Source organism: Ovis canadensis, chromosome 20 (genome assembly GCF_042477335.2).
Source record: "Ovis canadensis isolate MfBH-ARS-UI-01 breed Bighorn chromosome 20, ARS-UI_OviCan_v2, whole genome shotgun sequence".
In the NCBI taxonomy this organism is placed as follows: Eukaryota; Metazoa; Chordata; class Mammalia; order Artiodactyla; family Bovidae; genus Ovis; species Ovis canadensis.
In genome coordinates, this window is record NC_091264.1 from 46878725 (window position 1) to 46902968 (window position 24244).

The window sequence follows — 24244 nt, forward strand, 5'->3', positions numbered from 1 at the left end:
GTTGAAGGCATGGATTCAAATGAAATGCTATCTTGTACTCAGAAATGACTGATTGTGGAAATGAAAATCATTTACTTCTTCGGGGCAAAACTCAAGTATGTTTCAGAATAGCAAGCAAAGAACTCCACGGAGCACTGTTTATAAAATCCACCAAGTAGTAAATGTCCCTAGCAAAGGACAACCAGGGAGTCTACTTAGAGAATGCATTTTGAAATCTGAAATGTGTGCTTATTTACTGAAATCTGCCCACTCATTCAACGCTGCGGACTCTTCACACTCCTGCCCTCTACCTTCCATACTTATAAGTTTACCCCTGCCACTGTGGTCTTGATCAAGAGAGTAAACTATCTGAAACTAATTGCCATTATAAACATAATTTTACCTACAGCTTTATCTGTATATGCGGCTGTGTTTCAGTGTTATAACCAGCACTGATGAACTGAAATGTATTAGAAAGAAAGCTTTTCTGAAAAACCAACTTTTCAGAGAATCTCTACTGCACCTGAACTTTTAAATTGTTAAACACAATTGCATTAAATTTAGGAACAAAATTATTTTGGAAAACTATACATACTTTTAGTTCCAAAGTATTCATTCATATATATAGTATATTTTTCAGTGTACTGTGGTGAGAAAATACACTATTAATGTCTATGATAGTCTAACATACTATCATTAGAACCATATCATATAAAGAATAAACTCATGGAGACAAAACGAAAAAATAAGAAATCAGCAAGCTAACAACAACAAAAACTCCACGATTTAGCCAGATCAATTTCTGATCTTCCTTACTGCCTTGAGAACTGGTTCTAAAACTGGAAGAGATTCAGTCATGTGGGAACCAAAGACATCACTACACCAACCAAGCAGTCATTTGCAGACTAACTTCCCACCTTAGCAACTACGATTTGTTTGGGGTCTTCTTAATGAGATATATGTTTCTCAACTGGGTTAATTAGACCTTCAGGGAAACTACACAATGAAATACTACACTTGCAAACACGTCAAGGAAAAATTAGTTTATTTTTGAGTAGAAGACAATGAGAAGTAAAATTTCTATTGGACTATATATTCTTTTAACATATTTACAAGTGATATAATACATTTGCTTAAAAAGTAATCCATGGGAGAGGGGGGTTTTTGTGAAGTGGGGTGGGGGACCGAGTAGGGCCTTGTATGGATTTTTGTTGTAGCTGGATAATAGGGTACCTGGGAATTCACTGCTCTAACTTTTATGTGTGTGTTGAAATTTTTAATTATCATCACAATCAAAGCAAATCCTTGCAGATATAACTGAGTGAGAAGGAAGACAGTTAACTCAGTCATTAATGCAGAAAATATCTGAGCGTGCTATCAACAGAGCTCATGGCACAGTGGCTTTCCATAACCCAGAACACTTGAACAGAGCACTTCAACAGACACCACAGTGCTGTGTTTCAAAGGAGCAATGTTTTCATTTTAATGATAATGAAATCAGAATACATTTTATAATTGTTACAGACAATTACAGCATGCTTCTCACACCCCACCCCAACACAAGTACAAAATCTAGTCTGGAATCACTGGTGCATCTACCAATGACAACCTCTGACAAGTGACTCTTATTTGAGCTCCCAGTGACCTCTTGGGTTAGAAAGTATAAATACTATATCTTTATGACAATGAGGACATAAGTTCAGATGTGTGGGGTAACTTGCTCCGAGTTGCATAGCTATTAATAGCCAAAGGGTGAACCTGGAGTTGAGATCTCCAGGTCAAAGTTCAGTTTACTACTGACACTTCACCAGCACCTTGGTCTGTGTTCCATGTAAAGTGTGAAGATGGCCAAAGTTGGGCCCCATCCACCCACAAGGAGCTCCACCTCCAGGAGGAAGATTAAGGTGATCTTTGATTGCCCTGCAACTAGTCCAGAGCCATGCAGTAAGTGGTGAGCTGGTTGAATCTAATTGAAAATAAAAAATAATAACAAATACAAAATATGCTAGGTAGATGCCAAATGGTGTGTTCAATAAGTGCTATAGAAGTTCACAGAGGTAGTGGGGAGAGAGCAGGAGGAGGAGGGCTGCCTTTATAATGTCACTCAGCAAATGCGAGTGGTGCTCAGCGTGCTCAGTCCAACTCTTTGTGACCCTGTGGACAGATTCTCCGCTGAGCCAGCAAGGACGCCCCCATGTGAGTGGAGCACTTAGTATTTGCCAGAGGATATAATGGTGAATGGGCTTCCCTGGTAGCTCAGGTAGTGAAGAATCTGCCTGAAATGCAGGAGACCCCAGTTCATAGCATATTCTCCTATCCTGGGATAGGCTACCCACTCCAGTATTCTTGGGCTTCCCTGGTGGCTCCGATGGTTAAAAAAAAAAAAAAAAAAGTCTGCTACAATGCAAGAGGCGTGTGTTTGATCCCTGGGTTGGGGAGATCCCATGGAGGAGGGCAGGGCAACCCACTCCAGTTACTCTTGCCTGGAGAATTCCATGGACAGAGGAGCCTGGCAGGCCACAGTCCATAGGGTCACACAGAGTCAGACATGACTGAAGCAGCTAAACAGCAGCATAATGGCGAATTAAACAGATGCTTCATGGAACCTCGAGGAACTGTCAGGGCAGGGTGTGGGAGGAGAGGGAGAGAGACAGGCAGCTGCTGTCAGTGCTGAGGCGAGAAAAAACAGAATTGTGGGAATGAGAGGGTGCAAGCGGTGGGCAGAGGAAAGAAAGGGAGTGAAAATGTTCCAAGTTGTAGGAAGAGCATGTGTACAGGCCAGAAGACAAAAACATGGAGACACCGAAATAAATTCAGGGGTTTTGGTGACTAGAGATGGAGTAGGAATAGAAGATCAGAGAAAAGGATTGTACCACCTAGAACCTCATGAACCACTAAAGAAGCCTGAATTGCTCTGAGGAGCAAGGGGGCGGGGGTGGGGGGGGGGGTTCTTGAGAGATTTTGAGTAAGGCAGTGTCACAACCAGATCTTCTTGTTTAGAACGATTACCTAGCTGGGAACAACTGAAAAGACTGGAAGGGAAGCAAGAGTGTTTGACGTACAGACAGAAGTTAGGAGGCTGTTGTGAATAAGTGAGGCAAAACAAACAAAAAAGCATAGGAGCCTGAGCCAGGGTAGGGATGGGGGATGTGCAGATCTGAGAGCTGTGAGGTGGGTAGGTGGGGCGGGATGGTGGTACAGCAGGGGAGGCTCGGGGTCTGGATGGGTGAATGGGCTGGAGGTGGTGGTCACTGACTGGAAAAGGGAGGAGGGCATACGTGGTGAATCAAGATGAGCAGTTCAAGTTTGGCCTGAAGAGGTGGAGGGACTGTGGCACAGCCAAGGGGGAATGTCCATTAGGTGGATGGATATGGACACGGAACCCTGAAGTTCAGGAGACATTCTCCTATGTAGACTCAAGACTGATCAAAATATACCATAGGAAACCATAGGATTTAGTAGGAAAATCTAGCCTCTCTGATTAGATGACCGGTGGCAGGGGGGTGGGGGGTGGGGGGTGGGGAGGTGGGCAGGGCGGGGGGCAAGGGGCAGTGTCTCTGTGTGTTTAGTTGTGTCTGATTCTTTGCAATCCCATGGACTGCAGCCCGCCAGGCTCCTCTGTCCATGGGATTCTCCAGACAAGAATACTCGAGTGGGTTGCCATTTCCTCCTCCAGGGGATCTTCCTGACCCAGGGACTGAACCCCAGTCTTCTGCATTAGCTGGCAGTTTCCTTACCGTCTGAGCCACCAGGGGGGTACATGATTATTATAGAGAATTTTCTTCTCAGGAAATGAGTGTGTAGGGAACAAGGTATAAAGCAGGTTGAGAAGTGCTTGCAAACGAGACTCTCAACCAGGGCTGAACATTCTTGCAAACGAGATGTTCTGCCCAGTGTAGGGAACTAGGTTTAAAGAAGGTTGAGAAGTGCTTGCAAACGAGACTCTCAACCAGGGCTGGACATTCTTGCAAACGAGATGTTCTGCCCAGTGTAGGGAACTAGGTTTAAGGAAGGTTGAGAAGTACTTGCAAACGAGACTCTCAACCAGGGCTGAACGTTCTTGCAAACGAGATGTTCAGCTAAGAATCCTGTTTGTTCCCATGGGAAAAGAACATTGCTTGCACACAAGGATGTTTCTCTGATTCCTCAAAAGGAACAGACCTTGGGACAAAACAGATTCTAAGTTGATAAGGCAGTTCCCCAAAACAAAGTCTTAGCTGCAGTAAATAAGTCAAGGTAAAGGTTATCTCGCCCTGCGCCTGCGCACTGTATAGTCTCTGAATCGTAGTGCTTGGCAGCTTGCCCTGTAGGTTGTTGTGCAAGGGATATAAAATTAAGCAGCTGTAAGAAGCAAGTGTTAAAATATAAAGATTTAAACCACTCTGCAGTGTTGGTGTTTCATTCCGTCGCCGGCATCTGGCGTCCAACGTGGGGCTCGATGGAACCGAAAGGGTAAGCACCCCGGGGCAAAAGGCTAAAAGGGGGACTTTCGAGAAAAAGAGAAAAGAATAAAAATCCGAAAGGGTGAACACCCCGGAGCAAAAGGCTGAAAGGGGGACTTTCGAGAAAAAGAGAAAAAAAAAAAATCCGAAAGGGAGAGCACCCCGGAGCGAAACGCTGAAAGGGGGACTTTTGAGAAAAAAAATAAATAAGAAAAAAAGAACAGAGAAAAGAAAAAGAAAAAACTATGGGGAATTCCCCATCTTTAAAGTCACAATATATGGAGCTGGTTAAGGGGCTCCTGCATTCTATAGGGATTAAAACGTCTACTCGCCGCTTGAGTGAGCTGTTCTGTCTTACAGAGCAGGATTGCTATTGGTTTCAATATCAAACAGAAGTGCAGCTGAATTTGAAGGAATGGAAAGTGGTGCAGGAGTTAAGAAGGCAGCATCAAAAAGGCAATGTGATTCCTTTAAGGCTGTGGACTCTATGTAGCGCTATAACACAGGCTTTAAAATTAATGGCTGCTAATAGTGAGGCCGTCTCATGTTATCTTGAGGAGGGGGCTTCATCTCGGCCTCCGCCCAAACCTCCGGATGATAGTACAGATTCATCCACTGAGCCAGATAGAGATGTGAGTTCTGGGGAGGATTCAGATTCTGTAAAAGCAATGACTGCTGCCTTTTGAAAGGTTTTATTAAATAAAAAACGAACTTCCAAGGCTGTTAACCCTTCTGCACCACCTTACGCATCCCTATTTCTGGTAGCTGCTGACAAGGCTGAGATAGGGAGAGAGAGTCAATAGTTTTAAAAGTACGGGAAAAAGTATATTTTGGGAAATGCTTATTAATGACTCTTGTCCTTTAATGTCACTGATTATTAAAGGTAAACAGTTTAAAGGATTAGTAGATACAGGAGCAGATGTTTCGGTTATTTCTCTCCAGCAGTGGCCTAACGACTAAAAAAAAAAGAAAAAATTCCTCTTGTTTTAACAGGCTTAGGATCAATAGCAGATATGTAGAGAAGCGCTCAACCTTTGTCATGCCAATTGTCTAATGGAAAGAAAGTATCTATTTCTTTTTACATTGTTAATATACCTATTAATATCTGAGGAAGAGATCTTTTATTTTCTTTAGGAACAACGCTCACCATCTCGTCGGAAAACTTATAGCCACTGCTCAGATTCCTCGAGCTCTCCCATTGAAATGGTTAACTGATGTCCCTAAATGGGTTGAGCAGTGGCCGCTTCCAAAAGTGAAGCTCGAGGCTTTAGAAAAATTAGTAAAAGAACAGCTTCAATCTGGCCATATTGAACCTTCTACGTCTCCTTGGAATTCTCCTGTTTTTGTCATTAAGAAAAAATCTGGTAAATGGAGAATGTTGACTGATTTAAGGAAAGGTAACAAATGTACAGAACCTATGGGAGCTTTGCAATTACGTCTCCCTTCTCCTGCTTTGATTCCACAGGATTGGTCTTTGATGGTTTTAGATTTGAAGGATTGTTTTTTTAATATTCCTTTGCAAATAAAAGATAAAAATAAATTTGCTTTTACTATTCCAGTGTATAATCATGGGCAGCCCGTAAAACATTATCAATGGACAGTGTTGCCTCAAGGAATGATTAATAGCCCTACACTGGGCAGAACATCTTGTTTGCAAGAATGTTCAGCCCTGGTTGAGAGTCTCGTTTGCAAGCACTTCTCAACCTTCTTTATACCTTGTTCCCTACAGAGTGACATCTAAGAAAGCAAGTACAGAATATGAGAAGGAAAGGAACTCAAGGATTACAGGCATCTGGTAAAGAAGAGCTGCAAAGGAGACTGTAGCTGTTATCTATTGCAGAGTAACAAATCCCCCAAAACTTGGCAACTTAAGACAACAAACATTTAGTGTGTTGAAGATACTGTGGGTCAGGGAAGAAAAAAAGATACTGTGGATCAGGACTCTGGAAGCAGCAATGGTGGGTGGTTCTGGCTCAGTCTTTCATGAAGTTGGTGTCAGGCTGTCAGGTGGGTCTGTAGTCAATTGAAGGCTTGACTGGGGCTTCCCAAGATGCAGGCAGGTGTCAGTTCCTTACTGGTTGTTGGCTGAAGTCTCAGTTCCTCAGGAAACACAGGGCTGCTTGAGTGTCCTCATGGAGAATAACTGACTCCCAGAGTGAATGATGGGGGCAGGAGGGCCAGAGGGAGAGATGGAAAGTGCAGCGCCTTTTATAACTTTAATCTTGGAAATGAAATACTGGCATTTTTGCTGTATTCTACTATCACATGGATCAAGGAAGCATCCCAGGTCAATGAGGAAGATGTGAATACTGAGAAGTAGGGATCATTGGAGGGACCTTGGGAAATGGCTACTACAGAGTCAGTGAAGGACCAACCAGAAGAGAAGTAGTACGAGAAAGATAAGATATTAACCTGGGATGACATGAAAAATAGTATTTCAAGAGAGAGAAATGTTTTAACATCATGTTTTGCTAAAAAGTCAAATGTGATAAGGTAGCATGTACTTGAATTTAGCAATAAGGGAAACACTGGTTTGCTTTGCTTTTGGAGAGATCAATTTTAGTAGGATAATGGGGGAATAAGATAAATTGCAATGGGTTGATGAGTGATTGGGAGATGGAAAAGGAGAAGAAAACTAATACAGATAACTCCAGAACTGGGGATACTAAACTAAGGAGAATAAAATCAGAGGAGTAGCCAAAAGGCTGTATAGGGGATTTTCTTTTAAGCACTGAGGATTTTATACTTTCATTTATATAACTCGGCTTCTTTCCAGTAAGAGTAGAAGGAAAGAAAATACATAAGAGTCTCTAAAGTCAACAGTCGATTTTAGTTAATAATATTGTATCCATGCTGGCTTATCAATTGTAGCGAATATACCAAAGTAAGATGTTACAAGAAGGGAAACTGGAGAGTGAGGGGTTCTGTGGAAATTCTTTGTACTTTCTATTCAATTGTTCTGTAAATCCAAAACTGCTCTAAAAATAGTTTAACATATTAAAAATGAATAAAGCCACAAGAACAAAGAAGACAGGGGAAACAGGCAAAAAGTAGAAATTTTTACATTTTGGAAACAGAGAAAGCCAGTGGTAACTGACTTAAGAGACCAAAGAAACATGGATTCTAAGCCAGAGGGAACACAGCAAATAAAAAGCAAGCTAATTTCTACAGCAGAATCCAAGAAAATTTCAGGAACTAGAGATACAAATGACCTCCAAATGCAGAAGTGTAGAAATGAGACTTCCCATGGTACAGTGGATAGGAATCTGCCTGCCAATGCAAGGGACACAGGTTTGATCCCTGGTCTGGGAAGATTCCACATGCCACAGAGCACCTAAGTCTAAGCACCACAGCTACTGAGCCTGAGCTCTAGAGCCCTCGAGCTGAAGCCCTTGCACCTAGATGCTGCGCTCCTCAACAAGAGAAGCCCCTGCAATGAGGAGCCCTGCACTGCAACCAAGAGTAGCCCCCGCTTGCCTCAACTGGAGAAAGCCCACGTGCAGCAATGAAGACCCAGCGCAACCGAAAGCAAAAACAAAAAGTGCAGAATGAGAGAATGACGAAAAACAGGAGGCTTGGTAAAGACTTGAAAAGGATAAGTTAGACACCTGTGGTTTCCTTCCTCTCACACAGTCAGTTAACTACTCACTGCCTAAGATTGGAGATCTAGGAGACATTGAACCAAAAGGACCTGTGCTTGAAATAGCAGAAGATAAACATGGGAAGTCATTACAGAAAAGAGGGATTTAGAGAAAAATCTACCTCCAATATAAAACCCCACAAGTTCTTTCTCTGCTTGATTCTTAGAAGTATTTTAACAGCAGGGTTTATAATCCCAGGCATCAGATTTCTCTCCTAGATCACTGACTATCCTTAAAAGAAAAATAACTGTAGGATTCTGATATATATGGATTTCTCAGTGAAAAGACCAGGTTGCACTCGTTGCCCTAAATGGAGCCCCATCAACAGATAAGAACCACCTATTCATGTAGAGTTTCAGATCAGCTTTATTAAGCTTCACTGTTAATATAGAATCCAAGGAACACTGATATTTGAGGAAAGCCTCTATCATGAAAGCCAGAGACGCAAACAAACAAACCTTAACAAGGCTTCTCTGGTGGTCCACTGGCTAAGAGTGTGTGCTTCCACAGCAGGGACACAGGCTCCATCCCTTCTTGGGGAAGTTCCACACGCCTTGAAGTGCTGCCAAAAACGAAAACCAAAAATCTTTAACAAGGAACATAAAAGAGTCAGCGAGCAAAAGAAAACTTAAGAATCCAGAATGACGGAACTTCTGGTTGTGGTCTTGATGGAATAACAAAGAGTAGATATTTCCTTCCTTCAAAAACTAGAAAATAGTACAAAGTATACGGAACTGCTATTTTTCAGACATTGGATTGTGATCCTTGAAAGAAGGGAAAGTACTATGATTGCCCTCAGATTTCCACCTGGAAACAATTAGATGATGGGTGCAAAGAAGGGGACTCTAAACTCAGTCCATTGGATCAAAGAGATTCGGAGTTTGGAGAGACAAAGCTGTAAATCAATAAATCTGATACAATTCCAGATGGACTAACCAAGACACAAAGATACAAATTAGCAATATGAGGAATTAAAGATGAGGCCTCTCTACAGACATTAAAAGGACAATAATGAGATACTAAGAACAGCTCTTTGCCACATGGTGGACTGTAGCCCACCAGGCTCCTCCATCCGTGAGATTTCCCTGACAAGAATACTGGAGTGGGTGGCCATTTCCTTCTCCAGGTGATCTTCCCAAACCAGGGATCAAACTCGAGGCTTCCTCATTGCAGGTGGATTCTTTACCATCTGAACCACCAGGGAAGCCCCAGGAACAACTTAATGCCCATAAATTAGATAATTTAGTTGCAACTTGTGAAACACTTGCATACAGGTTCTCGCGAGGCAGGCAAGGTGGTCTGGTATTCCCATCACTTTCAGGATCTTCCACGGTTTGTTGTGATCCACACAGTCAAAGGCTTTAGCATAGCCAATTAAGCAGAAGTAGATGTTTTGCTGCAATTCCCTTGCTTTCTCTATGATCTAGTGAATGTCGGCAATTTCAAGTCTGGTTCCTCTGCCTTTTGTAAACCCTGCTTGTATATCTGGAAGTTCTCGCTTCACATGCTGCTGAAATCTAGCTTGAAGGATTTTGAGCATAAACTTACTAGCCTGTGAAATGAGCACAACTGTATGGTTTGGACTTGATAATAGGCATCTGTTAGAACAAAGAAAAAAACTGTATACCTAATGATATGTTTTATGGTAAAAGACTAAAGTGTTTCCCCCTAAAATCAGGAACAAGACAAAGGTATCTACTCTTCATATTTGTATTTAATATTTTTCTAGAGGTCTTAGTTATTCCAATAAGGCAATCAAAATAAAGTCATGATCATCAGAAAGGAATAAAAAGCTTTGCAGACAACATGATTGTATTCATAGAAAATCCTAAGGAAATTACAAAAAAAGCTACTAGAAATAAATGAATTTAGCAAGATTGCAGGACACAAGGTCAATATATAATCAACTGTATTACCCTATGACAGCAATGAAAAATTAAGAATTGAAATTTTAAAATTATCATTTATGATAGCATAAAAACATCAGATGCCTAAATATAAATTTAATAAAATGCATACAAGACATGTACAATGAAAACTACAAAACATTCCTGAAAGTAAAGAAGATCTAAATAATTAGAGAATACATCAATAACCATGGATTAGGAGATATTATGTGATTAAGGTGTTACTTCTCCTGAAATTGAAACGGAGATGGTAATACAACCTCAACAATAATTATACCAGTATTTTCTGTATAAAGAACAAGATGATTCTAAAATTCCTATGGAAATTCAATGAAACTAAGATGACCAAAGCAATTTTGAAGAACACAGTTGTGGAACTTACACTACCTAAATTCAAGATTTAATTGAAAGCTATTATAATTAAGATGTATGATACTGGCATAGGAATAGACTTGCAGATCAGTGGAACAGAGTAGAAAGTACAGAAGTAATCACACAAATTCTTGATCTATTGACTTAAAAAAAAAATAAATTGCAAAGGTAATTCAATGGCAAAAGAGCAGTTTCTGTGATGAATGGTTCTGAAATAACCTGGAGTAGGAAATAGCAACCACTCCAGTATTTATGCCTGGAAAATTCCATGGACAGAAGAGCCTGGCAGGTTGCAATCCATGAGGTCACAAAGAGTCAGACTCAAGTGAACACACACACACACAACACAACTCTGAAATAACTGGGGATCCATGTGGAAAACAATGATGATTGACCTTTACTTCATGCCATAACAACAATTAATTTCTAAATGGATCAAAAATTAAATATAAAAGTTAAAACTATACAAACTCCTGGAGCACAAGACGGAAAAAAATCTTCATGGCTTTCAAACAGGCAAAAAATTCTTCTATACTACATGTAAAGCACAAGCATAAAAATAATTGATAAACAGAACTTTATCAAAATTAAAAACTACTGCCCTTTGAATGACTGTTAAAAACTGAGAAGGAAGAGCGTTCTTTTCATATGTATATATCTGGCAAAAGATGATATATGAAATATACAAACAATACTTATACAACTCAATAAAATGGGCAAAACATTTGAACAGATATATTCCCAAAGACATACACAGATGGCCAGTGAGAATATGAAATAGAGCTAAACACGTTAGTCATCGCAGAAATGATAACTCAAACCTACTGAGATATCACTGCACCCACTCAGTTCAGTTCAGTTCAGTCGCTCAGTCGTGTCCGACTCTTTGTGACCCCATGAATCGCAGCACGCCAGGCCTCCCTGTCCATCACCATCTCCCAGAGTTCACTAGAATGGATAAAATAAAAAAGGCTGACAGTGTTGGTGAAGATACAGAGTAACTAAATTCTCATACATTGTTAGTGAAAAATTGAAAGTGTTATTGGCTCAGTTGTGTCTGACTCTTTGTGATTCCATGGATGGTAACCCACCAGACTTCTCTGTCCATGGAATTCTCCAGGCAATAATACTGGAGTGGGTAGCCATTCCCTTCTCCAGGAGATCTTCCTGACCCAGAGATTGAACCGGGGTCTCTCGTATCGCAGGTGATTTCTTTACCATCTGAGATAACAGGGAAGCTCTTAAACTATCTATTAATTACATCATCAGAGATATTTTTAAAAATCACTGCATCTATGAAAATTAAAGAGTCCATGGAGATTCTATTTTGGAAATCAGAGAAGATAAAAGAGCTCTCAGAATTTTAAAATATACTATAGGAATTTTCATTTCTGGAGAAATGAAAGCTGGAGGTTCTTGGGAAGATTTGCTTCCAAGCACAGTCAGGATGTTGGCAGAAATTAGTTTCTGGCAGCTGTAGGACCCATGTCTTCATTTCTAGAGAAGTTGCATCAGCCAGGGCCCATTCTCATCTCCTAGAAGCTGTTCACATTCCTTGGCAGGTGCCCCCTACTACATCTCCATTTCAATGCTAGCCAAGATAAAATCACTGGCATTGAATCCCTCTCATGTTGCAAATCTCCTTTGTCCCCAGACGCCTGTTCCTTTTAAGAGCTCACCTGATTAGATCTAGCCCACCAAACACAGTGTCCTTTTCTTCAGTCAACTGTGCTGTATAACATAGCCCAATAATGGCAGTTTTGTCTCATCATATCTCAGGTCCCTTCCACAATCCAGGGCAGAGAATGTACAAGGGGAGGGGTCATTTGGGGTAATTTTAGAATTCTGCTACCACAATAAAGCTGGAATTAAACTTGGAGAAATATAATTGGGAGGAATTTTAACAAATTATGTTGCAGATGCAGACTGATGGGCTCCACTTGTTTTTGTTTTGTGTTACCTTGCCTTGTTTACTGAACTTAGGGGTGTGTGGGGGGGGGGGAGCATATTTTTAGCATATTATTGTTGTTGTTCAGTTGCTCAGTCCTGTCCGATTCTTCGGGATCACATGGACTGCAGCACGCCAGGCTTCCCTGTCCTTCACTATCTCCTGGAGTTTGCTCAAATCATGTCTATTGAGTCGATGATGCCATCCAGCCATCTTAACCCTCTGTAACCTCCTTCTCCTCCTGCCCTCAATCTTTCTCAGCATCAGGGTCTTTCCAATGAGAGGGCTCTTCACATCAGGTGGCCAAACTATTGGAACTTCAGCACCCGTCCTTCCAAAGAATATTTCAGGGTTGATTTCCTTTAGGATTTACTGGTTTGATCTCCTTGCAGTTCAAGGGACCCTCAAGAGTCTTCTCCAACACCACAGTTCAAAAGCATCAATTCTTTGGTGCTCAGCCTTCTTTATGGTCCAACTCTCACACCGGTACATGACTACTGGAAAAACTATAGCTTTAACTATACAGACTTTTGTCAGCAAAGTGACGTCTCTGCTTTTTAATACACTGTCTAGGTTTGTTATGACTTTTCTTTCAAGGAGCAAGTGTCTTTGAATTTCATGGTTGCACTCACCATCCACAGTGGTTTTGGAGCCCAAGAAAATCAAGTCTGTCACTGTTTCCATTTTTTCAATCTATTTGCCATGCAGTGATGGGACAGGATGCCATGAAATTCATTTTTTAAATGCTGAGTTTTAAGTCAGCTTCTTCACCTTCCTCTTTCACTTTCATCAAGAGGCTCTTTAGTTCCTCTTTGCTTTCTGACATTAAGGTGGTGCCATCTGCATATCTGATTGATATCTTTCCTGGCATACTGGTCCATCACAAAGTCAAGTAAGGATACCAAACTGTTTTTATCAGTGAATTTCAGTATTTTTCATATTCTTTTTCTTTTCAATAAATATCTATGTACTCAGGCTTGGCCTTTATTTTGCTTATATCTTCTGGAGATAACTTGATATCAAGAAGTGTTTCAAGAAGGGGTCTTTGAACTGGAAGTAAGAAATAAGTTAAAAGAAAAGATCGTTTGTGACTTTTTCTTCCAAATTATTTTAATTTTAAAAAATGGACTTCCCTGGTAGTCCAATGGTTAAGACTCCGTACTCTGGACACATTTTCAATGGTCGGGAAATATTTCAAATGCTGTGTGGTACAGCAAAAAAAAAAAAAAAAATCTAGCCACCAAGATGTCCTTCAGTACGTGAATGGATAAATAAACCACCACATCTGGATGATGGAATTCAGCACTAAAAAGAAAAGAGTTAACAAGCCATAAAAAACATGGAGCAATCTTAAATGCATATTAGCAAATGAAAGATGCCAATCAGAAAAGGCTACATATTTTATATTTTCAACCATATGACATTCTGGAAAAGGCAACCCTGCGGAGACAGTAAAACTCAACGGTGGCCAGGGGTTTGAGAGGAGGGAGGTTGGGAAGATGCCTTGGAGAAGGAAATGGCAACCCACTCCAGTATCCTTGCCTGGAAAACCTCATGGACAGAGGAGCCTGGTGGGCTATAGTCCATGGGTTGCAAAGAGTTAGACTTAGCAACTCAACAATAACAAGGCATGCATAAGAGTTCAAAGGATTTTTCGGCCATTTGATACTATAATGGTAGATACATTTAATCATGTCTTTGTCCAAATCCTTAGAACACCAAAAATGAACTCTAAGGTAAACCCTGTTACCTTGGGTGACAATGATGTGTCTGTGGTGGTTCATAAATTGTAACAAATTACCACTCCAGCACTGGACATTGATAATGGGAAGGGTTGTGCATATGTGGGGGCAGGGAATATGTGGGAAATCTCCATGCCTTTCACGCAATTGTGCTGTGAATCTAACACTGTTATTAAAAAATAATAATAAAGTCTGCTTTCAAAAAAGGATAATACCAGTACTAATAACTGCCCCTTAATGATGCTAAGTCCTTGACATATTTCATCAGCATTGTTTATATTCTATTTTCCCGTTGTTCAGCTTCATCATGTGAATTTTCATAAAAATGAGACTATTGTTGCTCAGTGGCTCATCAGTTCAGGCTGTGATTTCCCTCCCCAAATAATCTTGCTGTGAGAAAAAGTATGGGACATTTTGGGTTGCAAGGAGAAATACAGTTTGCCTCTTTAATTGAACTCTTGAGATTGTAAGGAAATCATCTCTGTCCTTAGCATCTTAATCATTTCTATATGGATGAATTCATTCAATAAACACCTCTCTTTGCATATCTGGATTATCTCTAGAAATAGCTGTTCCTGTTTGGGGGAACATTTGCTGTTTAAGCAGTTCTCAAAAGCATATAAAAGGATCGCCTCCTACACACTCTTCAAACCCGACTTCATTCCCCAGTTTTTCTCACCCACATCTTTTCTAGAAGTGCAGTAAGCTGACTCTGAGGCTTTTAAATTCTGAATTCCGGCTCCTTTTAACTGAGTCATTCCAGAGGTCCAGAGGTCTTGAAACAATTGTCTCTTTTGTCCAGGAAACAATAAGCTTAAGTCAAACCTTTCACTTTCTAATAGCCCTGGGGTTCCCTTGGCTATCTAGGTAGGAGCTCCATTAGCAAGCCAACTACCTCCTGCCTCCTCAGATAAATAGGCAATCTACAAGTAATTCACAGCTCCTTTGAGTTCTGGAGGGGGAAATGGCAACCCATTCCAGTATTCTTGCCTGGAAAATCCCTTAGCCAGAGGAACCTGGTGGGCTACAGTTGTATGGCCGCCAAGTGTCCGACACGACTAAACACACAAGCAGCCTTAAGCAGCCCTGAGTTCTTACAACTAGGGAGTTATCAGACAACCAAGGTACTCTAAAAGTTCTCTATGAGAAAAGCAGCAATTAAAAAATCTGCCCGGACTTCCCTGGTGGTCTAGTGGAGAAGAATCTGCCTGCCAGTGCAGGGGACACGGATTTGATCCCTGGCCCGGGGAAGATTTCACATGGCTCGGGCCAGCTGGGACCCTGTGCGACAACTACTGAGCCTGTGAGCCGCAGCTACTCACGTCCGAGCGCCCAGAGCCTATCCTCTGTAACAAGAGAAGCCACTGCTGTGAGAAGCCTGTGCAGGGCAAGTAGAGAAAGCCCTCACGCGCCAAAAAAAACCCAGCACAGCTTTTCTCACAGATAACCTTTAGTTAACTGCCCACTTTCTGGCTTTCTTTCAAATGATTACTTTAAGTGTATTGCACACCCCACCCCACCCCTGCTTACATCTTTAGTTATTTTTATCTCCTATTTCTCCATTGTTAAAATTTGTTGTTAATATTATTATTGCTCTATGGAGAAATACCTCTTTTAACCGTCTGATTTTATAAATCAACATTTTGTCAAGTAGTGCAAAAACAGTATAGACCATACTGAATAAATACTTTTATGAGTCCTTCTGTTGAAGGAAGTTAAAACTCAACATTCAGAAAAAATAAGATCATGGAATCCAATTCCATCATGTCAAATAGATGGGGAAACAATGGAAACAGTGAGAGATTTTATTTTCTTGGGCTCCAAAATCACTGCAGATGGTGACTGCAGCCATGAAATTAAAAGACGCTTGTTCCTTGGAGGAAAAGCAACCAACCTAGACAGTGTATTAAAAAGCAGAGACATTACTTTGCCAACAAAGGTCCATCTAGTCAAGGCTATGGTTTTGCCAGTAGTCATGTACAGATGTGAGAGATGGACTATAAAGAAAGCCGAGTGCCGAAGAGTTGATGCTTTTGAACTGTGGTGTTGGAGAAGACTCTTGAGAGTTCCTTGGACTGCAAGGAGATCCAATCAGTCTGTCTTAAAGGAAATCAGTCCTGAATATTCATTGGAAGGACTGATGCTGAAGCTGAAACTCCAATACTTTGGCCACCTGATACGAAGAGCTGACTCATTTGAAAAGACCCTGATGTTGGTGTTATGCCCAAGTCGCGAAATCTCCCAATGACCACCAGGGAGCCGATATCTGATGCAAAAGCAAGAGAGTTTTTATTACCAAGCTCGAGCTGGGGCTCCCACTGATACCAGCGCAGCAGCTATAGGGAGGAGCCCTGAGCTCTGGGTTACATTGCTTATATAGGGTATTATCAAGTGAAAAATTCGAAAAACGGGAGTCTCCAGGTCTGATTGGTTACCTTCTGGTGAAGGGTTAGGTGTTGGGTTCTGATTCGTCCTCCTTTCCCGGGCTTGATTCGAATTTCCCAGGCTGGCCAAGGGTTCTGATTGGTTCACAGGTGGTGGGGTGAGGTCAGGGGATTTCCAAAGGCTCTTTTCCCGGAACCTTACAAAATGGAGTAGCTTAGGTTCTTCACTCCCCACTTCTCTAGGATCCAGGACAGACCCAATCATGGGTCTGGGGTCAGCTCTATATTGTCTCCCACTAAGGGGACCGTTGGCAAGGCCGTATATTGGGATCTTCGCACTATGAGCTGCACCACGTTGATTCGGCTTTTAATGAAGGCCACTAGTTAGTTTAGTAAGCATGGCCTGAGGGTGAGTAGCAGTAACAAGATAATCAGGGGCCCCACCAAGGAGGATATGAGAGTTGCAAACCAGAGGGATGAATTGAACCAGGATTCAAACCAGGTTTGAGATATTTTAGTTTCTCTTTTTCCTCTGACTCAGCCCTTCTCTTATCTTGGCCAGGGACTCCCTGACTTCCCTAGTGATTTACATAAAAACAACATTCTTCCCCTAACGCAGCACATAGGTCCCTCTGAGAGACTTCATACTCAAGATACTTCTTGGGAATTGGGGCGGAGGTCTCTTTCTTCTGTAACTTATTCCTGCTGTGCATGGGCGTAGGCCTGCCTAATAGAACAGAAGTCTCTCTCTCTACCTGATCTAAGTTGGGGTGTTCCACATCTGAAACCAACTTCCACCCTCGTAGTAATAGCAATTTAGTTGGCCCCTCTCAGAGATGAAATAGACAAGGGCCAAACAGGAGACCTAACAGTATGGTCATCTCTGGTCCTGGAAACAGAAGGCAACATTTGGTGTGAAGGTTGCAGGGTTTGTGACTGCTTCTGATTGGTTGGTGGTGAGGCAACAGAGCTGTGCTCCAGGAATCTTGTGTTCAGTCTGAAGTTACCATCCTCCACCTGGGTGGGGGCCCAAAGACATTGTTATGCGTATTTCTTTGAGTAGGAACCAGGACTCTGTCTGGAGGCTGTACCAACCTTTGATTGTTTCTGTTTTCGTATCCCCTCCCTTCCCTGATTAGCAATTGTTTGAAACCAAGCTTTGGAATTCAGGGAAGGTCAAGGAGGCTGAACAAAGTCTATATCCTACAGATAAGAAATGGAGAACACAGAACAGATCTGTACTCCAGATCCCCACAGAGTCCCGCTCAGTTTTAATTTTAGGGAACTAGGCAACTATGATTGTGATAACTGTCTGTCAAAATGGGCCATAGGACTGCCCCAGCTTGGAGTATAGACACTGAATTGGAAGCATTTCTGAGTTCCAAGTTCTAGACCTGAGTCTTATATGATTAAAATCCTAATCTCTTGGTCTGCCATTTTGGTGTAACAGACCCAGTTAGAAGTAGTTGGAGGAGTGATAACTGGAATTTAATAGATAAAATCAATCTCATTTCTTTTTAGAAGAATAGGCCTGAAACCCAGTCTGGACCTGGCACTTCAGGGAGACTTGTAGCCATGTAGCCAGTTGCCTAGTTTTATAAAAAGTAAGGTTACTAGCTTCCAGCAGACATTGTTTTGAAAATGGTGGCATCCAAGCCTGACACGACTCAGAAAACTCAAGTGTTTAGCAATACAAGGTCTAATCTGAAAGTACACCCATAGCATCACCTAGTTATTTCTCAGGATATCTGAACCATAGCTACTCTATTTTGACTTTTAATTGTAACTTTTCTTTAATAGCCAAAGCAGATTTCACCATTAATGACATCAGTGTTTCTCTAGGTACGAGAAGATGCAAGAATTGGGACTCATAAAATCTTTTCCTGAAAAGATCTAACTATCTGAAGGCCTGTTCTGCCAGTTTTTCCCAGAGCACAGAGTGCCTCATTCCTGATTTTCACCCTAAACTCCTTTCAGGGGCGTTGAAAGTCAGCAGTTGCAGCGGCCATGATTTAATCTTTGTAGATACAGATGGCGAGTGTCAGTCTTCAGTTGGCAGAGCCCCTTTTTGCTCATAAACTTGACCATGATTATGAGGGGGGCACTTTATGACCATTTTATCCCATGGTGCGGAGAATGTCCATTCTCAGGTTTGGCAAAGATTCTGTTGACAGGCCACTCAACGTGCTGTTACTGGACTAGGCCATAAAACAGTAACCAAAATTCTCTGGACCACCTGTCTTACTAGCTTTTTGGTCCAGGAAAACTGAACCAAAGCAACCTCTTGTTGCTTCTTGCCATATCTAGAGTTACACTGTTACCATCATCGATCTCATATGGGCCTATACATTATTCTATTAGAGGCCTCACACACATATTTGACAGTGTAAGAAACAGCAATTTTGTAAAACAGGTGAAATACAAATAACATAGCCAGCAGTATTAGTAAAGCCACAAGTAAGACTTATGTTAAGAACTTCCATTAGATGTAGCCCAGTATATCTCAGGTCATCTGACTTAGTCTTCCCTGTAGAATCTTTATCTTCCAGGGTAATTATATATTGGCACCATCCAAAAGGCACATAGCCCAGTTTGCTAGTGTCACTAGACTGATTATCTTCAGTATGATTTAATTTTTTAAGTAAATTTTTTCAGGGCCAACCAGTTAGAGTCAGGTAGTAGAGAAATTTACCAAGGTAACCCAGAACTAGACACAGGTTATTAGCCACAAACCCAACAATTGGATTGATTTTTAAAACTAGCATAGGATCAGGCCTATGATAGAAAAGCATTTGACTTATATGCAAAGGTTCTAGAAGTCAAGAAAACATAAATGATCATACGAATCAGGTCCAGCATCTTGGGGAAGCTGTCTACCTCTGATGTCGTCGTCTTCTCATCCTGGTGTAGTGTAGTTTCTCCTGATAAAAAAAGTCCTTCCATCCATGTTGGAGACAGTCCCTTAAATTATGTCTTTTTCCAGTCCTGGTTGCAGGTCATGAGGCATCTGATCTTCATCCAAAGATAGATTACTGAGATAAGCTTCAGAAACAAACTTAGGGTGTTCTTCAAGAATTCAATTAAATTTTACATTAACATCACATAACAGCAAAGAACTATCTAAGAGATGAGTCTTACTAGATGCAGACCTCCATTAACAAACTGGTATTTAACATTTTGGAATATCTTTTTCTCCTTAAAGTTACCCTTATTTTTATTAAATATAACCAAATTAAGGCTAGTTTGTTTGCAAAATAGGTCTGTTCTCACTGATTTTGGTCTGATGATTTTTATAACCATAATTGATCATAGGCTTTTTATTTTGCTGAAACATTTATAGAGTCTCAGACTGAACTTTTAAAATAAAACAGGGCTGGGAAACTCACACCAAAGGTTTATCACAGATTTTGCCTAACAAATCTAGGTGAATTCTTCCCTTTTTAAGGTCTCAAAAATTTCTTGAGATTTTTGTATCCATGAGATAACCTTCCTAACTCATTTGATAAACTTACTGGAAACCTAAGAACTTCCAATTTTTGGAGGAGTCAGATAGAAAATATAATTGTTTTGTTTATAACGTTTAATTTTACCAAAGTATTGTCATAATTAGTTTGAGAGGAAGATTTCCCCTACTCCCTGAAAACATAAGATTCAACCCCATAATTTTTCAGATAGAAACCATAAAAGTTATAAGCATATTCACTGGTTCATTCAGTCCTTTTGCTAACTTTTGTGAAGTCATCAGGTTTTCCATTAAAATACCAGGACATATCAGAATGTTAAAAACTCCATAAAATTTTTAGGATATCTGTATTAGTAATTTTACCATACATTACAACCTGAGCAGATTTATTACTCATCTGATAATCTTTTCCATGTAATTTAACCAACCAAATAAGCACAGTTTAATATCTCTCTTTGGGATGTTCCAGGGGCCCTCTGAAACATCCCAAAGTTAGCTAGAGATCAAAAGAACTTCAAAAGAGTTCTATTTAGGAAGTTTTATCAGAGATCAGTTAAAAGGGTTTAGAACATTTGGTCAGATTTTAAGTTACACCAATCTGGAGAGACTATTTTAGACGAATATTTTTAAAGAATAATTATTCTTAATAGAGTTTATATAAAAGCTCATCTCATTTACATTTTTTAGAAGTTTTTTTTTACTTGAGGTAATTTTCTTGTTGACAAACTTGTAACAGATATAATATTTAACTCATATTAAACCTAGGTACAATGAAAATATTTTACTTAATGTTAAGTACTCTAAGACATGTCTATATTAAATAGGTCAACAAACAAACATTAATATCAGGTATTTAACACTGAATATTTCCCAGCTCACATAAACCTGGAATTTATTGTTTAATTTAGAATTACTTGATTTGTAAACGCTTACCTTTTTTTAAATAGAGCTCATATACAAAAATATTACCAAGACATATTTAGACAGACAGTGTAAAATCTAGCTTCAAGTCTTTTTTTTTTTTTCTTTTTCCTCAGTGTCAGGAGTTAGAGATGGTCTAGATGAGTGTTCCTGAGAGCCCTGGTCTCAAGGCACAGGGAAAGAAAATCAAGTTTTAACAAAATGGCGGCAGGTCTAAACCACATGGTTGCCAGACAAAGCAAAATTTCCTTTTCCAGGGGATCTTCTCAACCTAGGGATCGAACCCAGGTCTCCCATATTGCAGGCAGACGCTTTAACCTAGGCTCCACCAGAGAAGCCCTTAAATACAAAAGTACAGTCTCTCAGAAAACCTCCTATAGAGACACAGAACTTCAGATCCAAGTACTAACATCAAAGATTTCAAGGAAGGAAAGGAAGCCAGGTTGAAATAGCAGGGAGAGGAGGCGGGAGAGGGGGGGCAAAAGGGGTGGCCTTACAGACGTCTCCTGCCACCTATAGATACCCAGGTGTTACGGGACTTTTCCCTGGGCATCCAGAGAAGGGAGGACTGGAACTCGGCCCTACCAGAAATCAGAACCAGAATTCGAGTTCTCTGCCAAGAGGAGGTGATCAGTCTCCAATCCTCAGCTCAGGCTGAGGGCCGTTTGACCAGATTCCTGCGTCCAGGACCGCGGGACTAGAAAAACAGGGAAGGATAGGAAGGGTTAAGGAGAGGAGATACAAAAGGGGAGAGAGATCAATAAAGTCTCTTATTCCTTACCAGTCGGGGCACTCTGGCCAGCTGTCCGTGTCAGGAGGAGACCAGGGACAAAAGGGTCCCAGCTGAGGCCGCTGGGTCTGGTCCATTGGCAGGCAAGCTGGCCCCTGAGTACCCCGAGTGGTCAGGATGTCAGTCTCGGTGAAGAAGAGTCCCCGCCAGAGTCGCCATTTGTTGCAGGAAGAGGGACCCCCTTCCAGGGCCCGAAACTGGGTTCTTGTCTAACACTCGGAAATGAATTGTCTGAGGAGACACATGTGCTGACAAAGGGAACTTGGTCAGGGTGTCTGATCCGCGGTCAGAAGATGATATCTCGGACTTGGTGTACAGTTCCCAAGTCAGAGGTGCCTTCTGAGGGCCAGCCTACATGGAAGGTCAGCCATTCTGCGCTGCAAAAAGTGATTAATTTATTCCTTGTAATTTCTACACTGAGGTCATGAGCGCGCATCTTGACCTCCTTAAAATTATCAGTAACCAAGAATAGAGGTGTGGGGCTAGAATGGCTTTGTCCCATCGTCCCTGGATCAGTCAGATGTTGGTAAATTAACACAGACAATATGAACAGCCACACACACAGTCAGAGAGACAGGAGAAATACACCTCCAGGAGTCCGGAGGTAAAACCGAACGACGACGGCGGGAGTGACCCGATATCATCTACAAAGAACAGGGGCACTCCGTCCCCCCACGACGGGGTCAGGGACGTCTCCCAACGACCCCCACCGGTGACTCTCCGGCGCATCCGCCTGAGTCGTATACCGGTCTCAGAAACCAGGCCCTACCAGGAGCGAAAAGAAAGACAGAAAAAAGCTTACCGGCTGCAGATGACTCTCCAGATCGGTCTTCCCGTGGAGCCTGTGGGAGATTCTGGACAAGCCCCCAAATGTTATGCCCAAGTCGCGAAATCTCCCAATGACCACCAGGGAGCCGATATCTGATGCAAAAGCAAGAGAATTTTTATTACCAATCTCCGAGCTGGGGTTCCCACCAATACCGAAGCAGCAGCTATAGGGAGGAGCCCTGAGCTCTGGGTTACATTGCTTATATAGGGTATTATCGCGAGAAAAATTCGAAAAACGGGAGTCTCCGGGTCTGATTGGTCACCTTTTGGTGAAGGGTTAGGTGTTGAGTTCTGATTGGTTCTCCTTTCCCAGGCTTGATTGGAATTTCCCAGGCTGGCCAAGGGTTCTGATTGGTTCGCAGGTGGTGGGGTGAGGTCAGGAGATTTCCAAAGGCTCTTTTCCTGGAACCTTACAAACTGGAGTAGCTTTGATTCTTCATTGGGAAAGATTGAAGGTAGGAGGAGAAGGGGATGACAGAGGAGGAGATAGTTGGATGGCATCACCGACTCAACGGACATGAATGTAAGTAAGCTCCAGGAGTTGGTGATGGACAGGGAAGCCTGGTGTGCTGCAGTCCATGGGGTCGCAAAGAGTCAGACACAACTGAGCGGCTAAACTGTTGCAGGAAGTGGGAGACACTTCTCAGGGCCTGAAAGTGGGCTCTTGTCTGACACTCAGAAATAATTTGTCCTAGGAGACACACGTGCTGACAAAGCAAGAGGCTTTACTGGGAATGGGCGCCCAGGTGGAGAGCAGGAGGGTAAGGGAACTCAGGAGGACTGCTCTGGCAAGAGGCTTACAGTCTCGGATTTTACGGTGATGTGATTATTCATAGTTTCTGGGTTGTCTCTGATTAATCATTCTGACTCAGGGTCCTTCCTGGTGGCACATGCATTGTTCAGCCAAGATGATTTCCTGAGAGAAGGATTCTAGGAGGTGATAGGACACGTGGCATTTCCTTTTGTCCTTTCCTGAATTCTTCCGGTTGGTGGTGGCTTGTTAGTTCAGCGTTCTTTACCAGGGCCTCCTGTTGTAAAATAACTCACGAATAGGGTTACTGTGATGCCTGGCCAGGGTGGGCAGTTTCAGTCAGTATTTTCCCCCTCTCACTTCCTTCATGCTGAGCAATTCAAATCTTCTCATCCAATCCTCAAAACATTTTTTACTCACTGTCTTATTCATATAGGGAAACTTCACCCCAGAGAGGTTAAATGACTGTCCCAAGATCACACATCAACACTATAGAGAAGTTCTGATTTACAGGCTGGGTTAAGAAGGTGGTTATTTCCATTTATTCCTAAAGCCGATATACTGCTTAAACAGCTGACTACTACTGACATCTGCTGGTGACTAGCTGAATTGCTCTTTTTCCAATTGCGCTATGGGCACAAGTGATTCTTTTTATTTTTTAATTAATTTTTATTGGAGTATAGTTGCTTTACAATGTTGTGTTAGTTTCTACTGCACAGCAAAGTGAATCAGCTGTACATATACATATATCCCTCTTTCTTGAATTTCCTTCCCATTTAGGTCACCATAGAGCATCGGGTATTTTCCTGTGCTATATAGTAGGCTCTCATTAGTTACTTATTTTATATAGTATCAACAGTTTATCAACAGTGTATATCTTCCAATCCCAGTCTTCCAATTCCTTCCATTCCCCCAGTTCCCCTTGGTATCCAGGCATTTGTTCTCTAGGTCTGTGTCTCTATGTCTGCTTTGCAAATAAGATAATCTATACCATTTTTCTAGATTCCACATATATGCATTAATATGTGATATTTGCTTTTCTCTTTCTGACTTACTTTACTCTGTATGACAGTCTC

At 41.5% G+C, this 24244-nt stretch overlaps 1 protein-coding gene and 1 long non-coding RNA gene across 4 annotated transcripts in view; one reads left to right on the forward strand and one right to left on the reverse strand.

Annotated features, from left to right (window-relative positions):
- The window catches only part of LOC138425582 (cytidine monophosphate-N-acetylneuraminic acid hydroxylase), a 301978-nt gene that overhangs the window by 116629 nt on the left and 161105 nt on the right, over positions 1 to 24244 (forward strand). For 2 of the 3 annotated variants that reach the window (XM_069563631.1, XM_069563630.1), the window contains exon 1: positions 4293 to 4431. The exons of the other annotated variant lie outside the window; for it this stretch is intronic. The gene's annotated coding sequence lies outside the window, so the exon portion shown is untranslated. Of the gene's footprint in view, positions 1 to 4292; positions 4432 to 24244 lie in introns of those variants that run through there. 3 annotated transcript variants of the gene reach the window in all.
- Positions 22510 to 24244, reverse strand: part of LOC138425663 (uncharacterized) — a 79956-nt gene continuing 78221 nt past the window's right edge. The window contains exon 5 of the long non-coding RNA XR_011251298.1: positions 22510 to 23445. This is a non-coding gene — a long non-coding RNA (uncharacterized lncRNA). The remainder of the gene's footprint in view (positions 23446 to 24244) is intronic.